The 8,249-nt window shown below is 36.4% G+C and overlaps 1 pseudogene; it reads left to right on the top strand.

Moving 5' to 3' along the window:
- LOC102502574 (vomeronasal type-2 receptor 26-like) overlaps positions 1–8,249 on the top strand; it is a 65,814-nt pseudogene that overhangs the window by 46,876 nt on the left and 10,689 nt on the right.

Below are 8,249 nucleotides of genomic sequence, written 5' to 3'. Positions count from 1 at the left end.
GCGTGAGTTTAAGCTACCGAGTCTGGGACTCGAACCGCGGTTGACTACGTGGGAGTCCAGTGACATAGCCATTATGCTAACTGCTGGTCCCAGGCCACATATTTAATACAATTCATATAAAATTACAAGAAACATTTTACACAGATATAGAGAAATAATCATAGAATTTGTCTGGAATCATAAAAGACCCATATACCATCCACTCAACTTTTTTTACAACCCTATGCAAAAAGAGTAAAGTGAATGGCATCTTACAAAATATATTACAAATCTGTGATAATCAAAACACTATGTTATTGGCACAAAACCAGACAAGAGGACCAAAGGAACAGAGTAGAGACCCTAGAAATAAACCCCAAAATACACAGGCAACTGATTTTTGACAAAGGGTACCAGTTAACTCAGTGGGAAAAGGAAAACCTTTCTAGCAAAGGGAGCTGTAAAAACTGGGTATCCACCTGCAAAAAGATGAATCCGAACCCCTATCTGTCACCATTAACAAAAATCAACACAAAGTGGATTAAAGATCTACAGCTAAGACCACAAAGTATAAACCCACTGTTGGAAAATACTCTGAAACTCTGGGAGACATTGGGGTAGGCAAAGACTTCTTAGGCAATACCTCCAAACACAAGAAATAATCCCAAAAATACATAGGTGGGATTACATAAGATTAAGAACTTTCTGCACAGCAAAAGACACTGTAATTAGTGTGAATCAACAACTCTCAGATTGGGAGAAATTTTTTGTTAACTATGCCTCAGCTAAAAGACTGATAACCAGAATTCACAGGGATTCAATCAGCTTACCTGGAAGAAAATAACTAACCCAATTAAAAGTTGGGAAAATTAGCTGAATAAACAACTCTCTAAAAAAGACATATGAACAGCCAAAAAGCATATGAAAAAATCCTCAACATCTCTCATCATAAAGGAGATACAGATCAAAACTACAATGAATTACCACCTAACCTCAGTCAGAATGGCAATAATTCAAAAAGAAAAAAAAAAAAAGGTAAGTGCTGGTGGGGATGTGGTGAAAAGGGAACTCGTTTGGAATGTAAATTTGTCCGGCCACTGTGAAGAACAATATAGAAGTTCCTTCAAATAGAAGTACCATAAGATCCAGCAGTTGCACTCCTGAGTATCTACCTAAATGATAGGAGAATGCTAAGTCGTAAAAGCACTGGCACAACTATATTAATTGAGCTATTATTTACAATTGCTAAGACATGGAACGAACCCAAATGTCCACAAACTGATGAATGGGTTGAAAAGGTGTTTTACATATAATCCATGGAATACTATTCAGCCATATAAAACAAGACCCTGGCATTTGACAGAAAGTGGGTGAATATGGAAGATTTATTACTTAGTGAAGCAAATCAGGTTATGAAAGAGAGACACTGTATGTCTCCACTTAACATATACCAACTGTCTACAATCTATGGTAAATACTGAAAAACTGGAGGACATAAAACATTGAAAATTGATATGGACACTGGGGACAAAATGGAAAGAGAATAGGAGAAGAGAAGAGTGCAGGAAGGGAAATTTGGGAAATGATGGAGAAGTAAGACATATGTGGGACACAGATATAATTTGTTGCCTGTTGATGTCATGTATAGCATTCTCAATCCACCTGGTTTGTGACATATATCATGTTGGGTAAAACCTCTTTATGATTTAAAGGATGTAGAGTGATCGAATATGTAAATAATAATAAACAATAATAATAATAATAAAACTTTTAAAATAAAATAACAAGATTAACTTCTTTTCTTTTTTTCTTTTGGAGAGGTTTTCGCTACAGGGCGCATGCGCTCCCCAGAAAGACAGAGAGAGACAGAGAGATAGAAAGCAAGAAATCACCCCCCAGAGGGGATGGCCACGCCACAATCCCTTCTCCTCAATTCTCCTCTTGGGATCTTGGGCACGCACGCACATGCACCCGGCATGAGTTTAAGCCACCGCGTCAGGGACTTGAACCGCGGTCGACTATGTGGGAGTCCAGCAACATGGCCATTACGCTAACTGCTGGTCCCAACAAGATTAACTTCTAAGAAGCCCTAACCTGAATTTATCATTCTGGATTATACCATAGTCAATGAACCAATCACACCATGGCCAACATTCTAGAAGTATTTTGATAAGATACAGATACTACTACATTGTTTTCATGAAGAAAAAGAGAGTTCATTTCAAATAAGCTATAAGAAAGTGACCATCAAAGCAAAATTAAGCCTCTATCATTAACACCATTAAGTAACACCCTATAATAAAGCTACTACAGAGGTGGAATATAAGAGTTATTTGATAGTTTTGGTCCTTCTACATCTATGTTAAATGCATTCCTAATTTCTAAATTGTGCCTTTCATCCAGCTTCATCCATTTCTGAGGAAAAGCTCATTCATAAACAGTGCTGGGTACAATTTGCCCCTAGATGAAAAAGTAAATCTTACAGCACAGTATGATATCTACAACCTTGTGAGATTTCCTAATCAGAGATGGCTGCTGGTTAAAGTAGGAGATTTTGTCTATAGGAGCCGCCATAATCAAGGCTTAGTTATCAATGAAGAGATGATAAAATGGCCTGTTATTTTCAAAGAGGTATGAAGTTATTTTAATATTCAATTTATACAGAAGTATCTTGACAGATTCTGAAATATAATTGTATAAATATTTTACCTCGGCATTAAACCCACATTTTGCATCTTGACTTTGTACTGTGTGATTTTGCTTATATATATTCTAACCTGTAGTTACGTTACAAAATGTTTTAAATACGCTACTGTTTTTGTTTTTAGTTTTTGATTTTTGCTTTGCTATTGGGTGCATGTGCTCATTGAAGAGAAGTGGACAGAGATGTAGCGATCAAAAGTGACAAATCATCCCTGTGGAGATGGTCACATCACAATTTCTTTTTCTCTATTATTCACCTGGGAATTTGGGTACACACACACACACACACACACTCAGCATGTTTACCAAGCTGCCTAGTTTGAGAATCAAACCTACTCAGTAGGACACAATGAATCCATCTGCCTTAATTTGCATGCCATTTGTAGACTCCAATAAGCTACAATAACCATATTTTTATTCAATAGCTATATTTTTATTCAAGCAGCAGCCCAATGTCTATAATCACCCAGCTGATAAATATTTATATGCAGTCAAACATTACAATGAGAAAAAATGTGTTCTGAGAAATAAACCTTCAGGCAATTTTATCATTCTGCAAACATCATAGATTGAATTTACACAAGTTTAGATAATATCCCTGGTATACAGAGAATCTATGTAATCTCTTACCTTATGGGACCAGTCACTTATATGTGATTCATTATTGACCAAAATGTCTTGTGTATTCAGAAACAACTTGTCATTTGTCAACAGATTCCTTTTATATTTTGCTATGCTGTAAACACAAGTATATCATAGATTGAAATATTATTTATCTTTTGGTAGATACCATTTACATTTTCTTCTGCCATTTTGCATAACATTCTGCCTTCTACGACTATTGAACTAAGCATTCCAGAGCATAGGCTATAATTTCAGGATATTACCCTAGGCAAATGGTGGGTCTATCTAACAAACATGCATTGCACATATATTTTGTTGTTAATGTCTGAAAGCAATGTTTCACCTGAACTCAGAATTCCAGAAGTGGATTAACCACATCCATAGTTCATAACATACTCTTATTATTTATTTGTTGGCACATAAGTTTCAAGTAGCTAACTTTTGATATTGTATCTACATACCACATAATTTGATTTTATGTCTAGGGCCTAAAAATTTCAACCTAACTAGATATGAGAGCATGCTATATTAAACTTAGTATACTCAGAACAACCTCTCAGAATTTTCTCAGTGTAGAAACCTACATTAAAATGGTTTTGTATGAAGTGGTTAAATTAAAGAAGAGAATAATCCCAGCAATAATTTGTCATATGTAAAGTAAACTAAGTAGGTACCTTGGTAATATTTGGTAAACAGTTTATAAATTAAGAGAAAAGTTCATTATAGTAAGGCTTAATTAAAATTCGAGGTGATATCAGCTGACCTTATGGACTGGTGAATAAGACAGATGGGTATCACATAGCTCACAGTGTAATTCACATCACAACCCTAGAAACTTCAGAAACATGTTGAACGCGTGTGTGCATACACAAAATCCCTAAAGGAGGGAGAGATGAAGAAGAGATTAGTATGACCAGTCTCTATGGAGGCTGCTTTCTCCTGTCTGTACTTCTTTTCATCAAGTGCACATGAAATCTAGCAAAAAACAAGTCTAGGTTATATCGACATGATGGGAATTGGGAGGATAGTGAAGACCATTCACTAAATGATGGAGTTTTCTTAGAAATGGAGATAAACATAGACATCTTTTTAAAATAGATGATCAGGTATGTAATTATGACTAGCCATTCTTTTTTCCACTCAGACTCCTGAATCTCTGTGTAGCCATAGCTGTAGTCCAGGATTTCAGAAAATTCCCCAAGAAGGAAGACCTGTTTGCTGCTTCATTTGTGTTTCTTGCACTGAGAGGGACATTTCAAATCTAACAGGTATAAAATATGAACGTGCCCTATGATAAATCTATTCTGTAACAATTTCTCAATGAAAAAAAAATCAATGATATTGGAAATAAGCTATTGAGCACCTTTATTCTTAATTCACATGTTTACTCATTGTTTCAATATATTTCTTATTATTTATTTATTATTTTAGGGAGAGATTATTACTATTATTGCTATATATGTATTATATGTGGGTGTGTGCATTAACCAGAGACACAGAAAGAGATCGAGAGAAAGTGAGAAATTGCCACCTGAGGGAGTGGGGGTGGCCATGCTACATTCTCTTCTCCTTAATTCTCCTCTTGGGATTTTGGACATGAACACACACACGTTGGCATAAGTCTCCAGCCACCCAGTCTGGAAGTTAGTATTACCTAAAAAACTGATACCTTAGAAAGGACAAGCAGTTGGCGTAATTGCTATGTCACTGGACCCCCATGTGGTTGAGCATGGTTCAAGTCCTGAACCCAGTGGCTTAAACTCACACTGGACATGTGTGCTTGCATGCATGTTTAAGATCCCAAGAGGAAAATGGAGGAGAAGGGATTCTGGCATAGTCATCCCCCTGCGGGGGGTTATTTCTAGCTTTCTGTCTATCTGTCTCTCTCTGTCTCTCTGTCTCTCTGTCTCTCTGTCTCTCTCTGTCTTTCTGCATCCTATAGAAAAAACCTCTCCAAGAAAATAAAAAGGAGTAGGAAAGCTATCATGTAGTTCTTTTTTGCATTTTATTTTCATCTCATTTATGTATTCAGTCACATATGTCACTTAGCTTGTAAAGTGAAGCTACCATCCACTTCTCTAAGTAAAATTTAATTGAAACATAGATGTGAACATTAATCATCACATGCTCTATCACTAATCTACTACTATCTAACAATATAGGTGAATAGATGCAGTGGAAACTTTATAATGTACACTGGTAAAATATTTATTACCTACCACATACAAAAAGGATGAGGAAACCATGCTTTCAGGTGTAAATAGATGAAAATATCAAAAATTGCAAATCACTCTTCTATAATATAATTAAAATACCAGTTTCTCAAAAACAAAGACAATTATATACAAGCAATGGAACATCATTCAAAATCCAAATGTTTTCAATTCAACAAACTGCTTCCCATATTCACATGGGAAAATAAACCAGAATAGTGACAGAAAAATTTAAAAATGCAATCAGAAAAGTCTCAAATTATTAGGTAATACGTCATAAGTAAAAATATTGTCAATAGAAATTAGAGTGGTGATGAAAGTTAGAATAGCTCAGAAAAACAAAGTAAAGTTTATTTTTTTCTAAATAACAGTAAGAAAATTATTTTCCCTAGTATTGATCAATATTATAATCCATGGAATTAAAGGGCATATCACACAAAGTAAATAACAAAAGATAAAAAAAGTAGAAAACAAATCTAGAATAAATCTGCATCCCTGAAAACATGGTTGAGCCACAAGAAGGATCCACTAAGATCCTTACATGCTGAGTTATAGTTTCATAAGTTTATTTTACCTAAGCTGAAAAAATTCTCCTGGGGTCATTAATGCAGATTCTTAATTTGGTGTATTTTGGCTTTACATCAGACTATCTGTACTAAAAATGACATAAAGGTATTCATTTCTTTCAGCAAGACAAATATTTTTTAAAAATGTTAAACTGGAATGCTGGGTCTTGTTTTTTTCCCCAGATGCAGAACAGTGTATCCAGTGTGGAGCTCAAGAGTACCCAAATGATGAGAGAACTCACTGCCTCCCCAAGCCTGTGACTTACTTGGATTTCAAGGATGCTTTGGGGTTGTCCATGACCTGCACTGCATTGTGGTTTTCTGTGGTTACAGCTGTGATTTTGGGGGTCTTTGTAAAACACAGAGACACTCCCATAGTCAAGGCCAATAACCAGACTCTCAGTTTCATCCTGCTCATCTCCCTTTTCCTATGCTTTACTAGCTCCTTGCTCCTCATTGGCCATCCTAACACGGTCACCTGTATCTTCCAACAAGTCACATTTGGACTTGTATTTACTGTGGCAGTTTCCACTGTTCTGGCCAAAACCATTACTGTGATTCTGGCATTCAAGGCCATGAAACCGGGAAGAACAATGAGGTGCTTGCTGCTATCAGGGGCTTCTAACTCTGTCATTCCCATCTGCTTCCTGATTCAACTCATAATCTGTGGCATCTGGCTGGGAACTTCTCCTCCTTTTGTTGACACAGATTCACACTCTGAGCCCAGAAACCTCATCATCATGTGTAACAAGGGCTCATTATTTGGCTTTCCTGGCCAGGAACCTGCCTGACACATTCAATGAAGCCAAGTTTCTCACATTCAGCATGCTGGTGTTCTGCAGTGTCTGGGTCACCTTCCTCCCTGTTTACCAGAGCACCAAGGGGAAGTTCATGGTGGCTGTGGAGGTTTTCTCCATATTGGCTTCCAGTGCAGGGCTCCTATGCTGCATCTTTGTCCCTAAGTGTTACATTATTCTGATAAGACCTGATAAAAACTGCTTGAAAGGTTTAAAATTCAAAGGAGGTTCTAGAGAAAACAGGCATCCCAAGGTTTTATTACATAAGTCTGTATCATATTTTTAGAATTTTGAACCAAAAAAAGCATCTTGGTTCTATAGTATAATGCTATTAAGTAGTTGAAAGTTATTTACCTTTTAATATTCACTTTCTTTTTTTTAATTAATTTATTTTCATTTCATTTTCTTTCATACATTCAATCACATTATTATTTGTCTTACAAAATGGATATTTCAACAGGTGAATACCTCTCCCCAGCACCTTCGATAAAACCACGAAGATCTTCAACAGATAATACCACACCTCTCTGTGCCATTAATGCTTTTCCTCCCTGTCCCTCTCCCAAATGTCTTTCCTCAGACCTTCCTCTTTCACACACACTATATCTGGTATTTACATCCATATACTGCGTTTCTATATCCTTTAGACAATTAGTTTCAGTCACAGAGTGCAGACACACGGTATATATTAAGTGGGGACATACAATGCCTCTCTTTCATAGCATGGCTTGCTTCACTCAGCAGTATGTCTTCCATATTCATCCACTTCCTGTCAAAAGCCAGGGTTTTGTTGTTTTTTATGGATGAATAGTATTCCATTGAATATATATGCCACAGTTTTTCTAACCAGTCATCAATTGTGGGTATTTGGGTTGTTTCCATGACTTATCAATCGTGAAAAGTGCCGCAATAAACATCGATGTGCAAGCACTCTTCCAATAAAGTATTCTTCTGTCCTTTGGGTAGATACCAAGGAGTGGGATTGCTGGATCATATGGTAGTTCTATTTGTAGATTTTTGAGGAATCTCCAAATTGTTCTCCAAAGTGGTTGGACCAATTTACATTCCCACCAGCAGTGTAAGAGAGTTCCCTTTTCACCACACCCTCACCAGCACTTATCATTTTTTTTTTTAATCTTAGACATTCTGACTGGGGTTAGGTGGTATCTCATTGTTGTTTTGATCTGCATTTCTCTTACAATGAGAGATGTTGAGCATTTTTTCATATGCCTTTTAGCTATTCGTATGTCATCTTTAGAGAGTGGTTTTTTCAACTCATTCTCCCATCTTTTAATAGGATTGATTGTCTTTTTCCGGAATAGCTGCTTGAATTCCTTGTGAATTTTGGTGATCAGTCCCTTATCTGA

This window comes from Tupaia chinensis, unplaced genomic scaffold (genome assembly GCF_000334495.1).
Source record: "Tupaia chinensis unplaced genomic scaffold, TupChi_1.0 Scaffold000037_21, whole genome shotgun sequence".
NCBI lineage: Eukaryota > Metazoa > Chordata > Mammalia > Scandentia > Tupaiidae > Tupaia > Tupaia belangeri.
The sequence above is the reverse complement of the archived record's forward strand: the minus strand, read 5'-3'. Positions and strand labels throughout refer to the sequence as shown.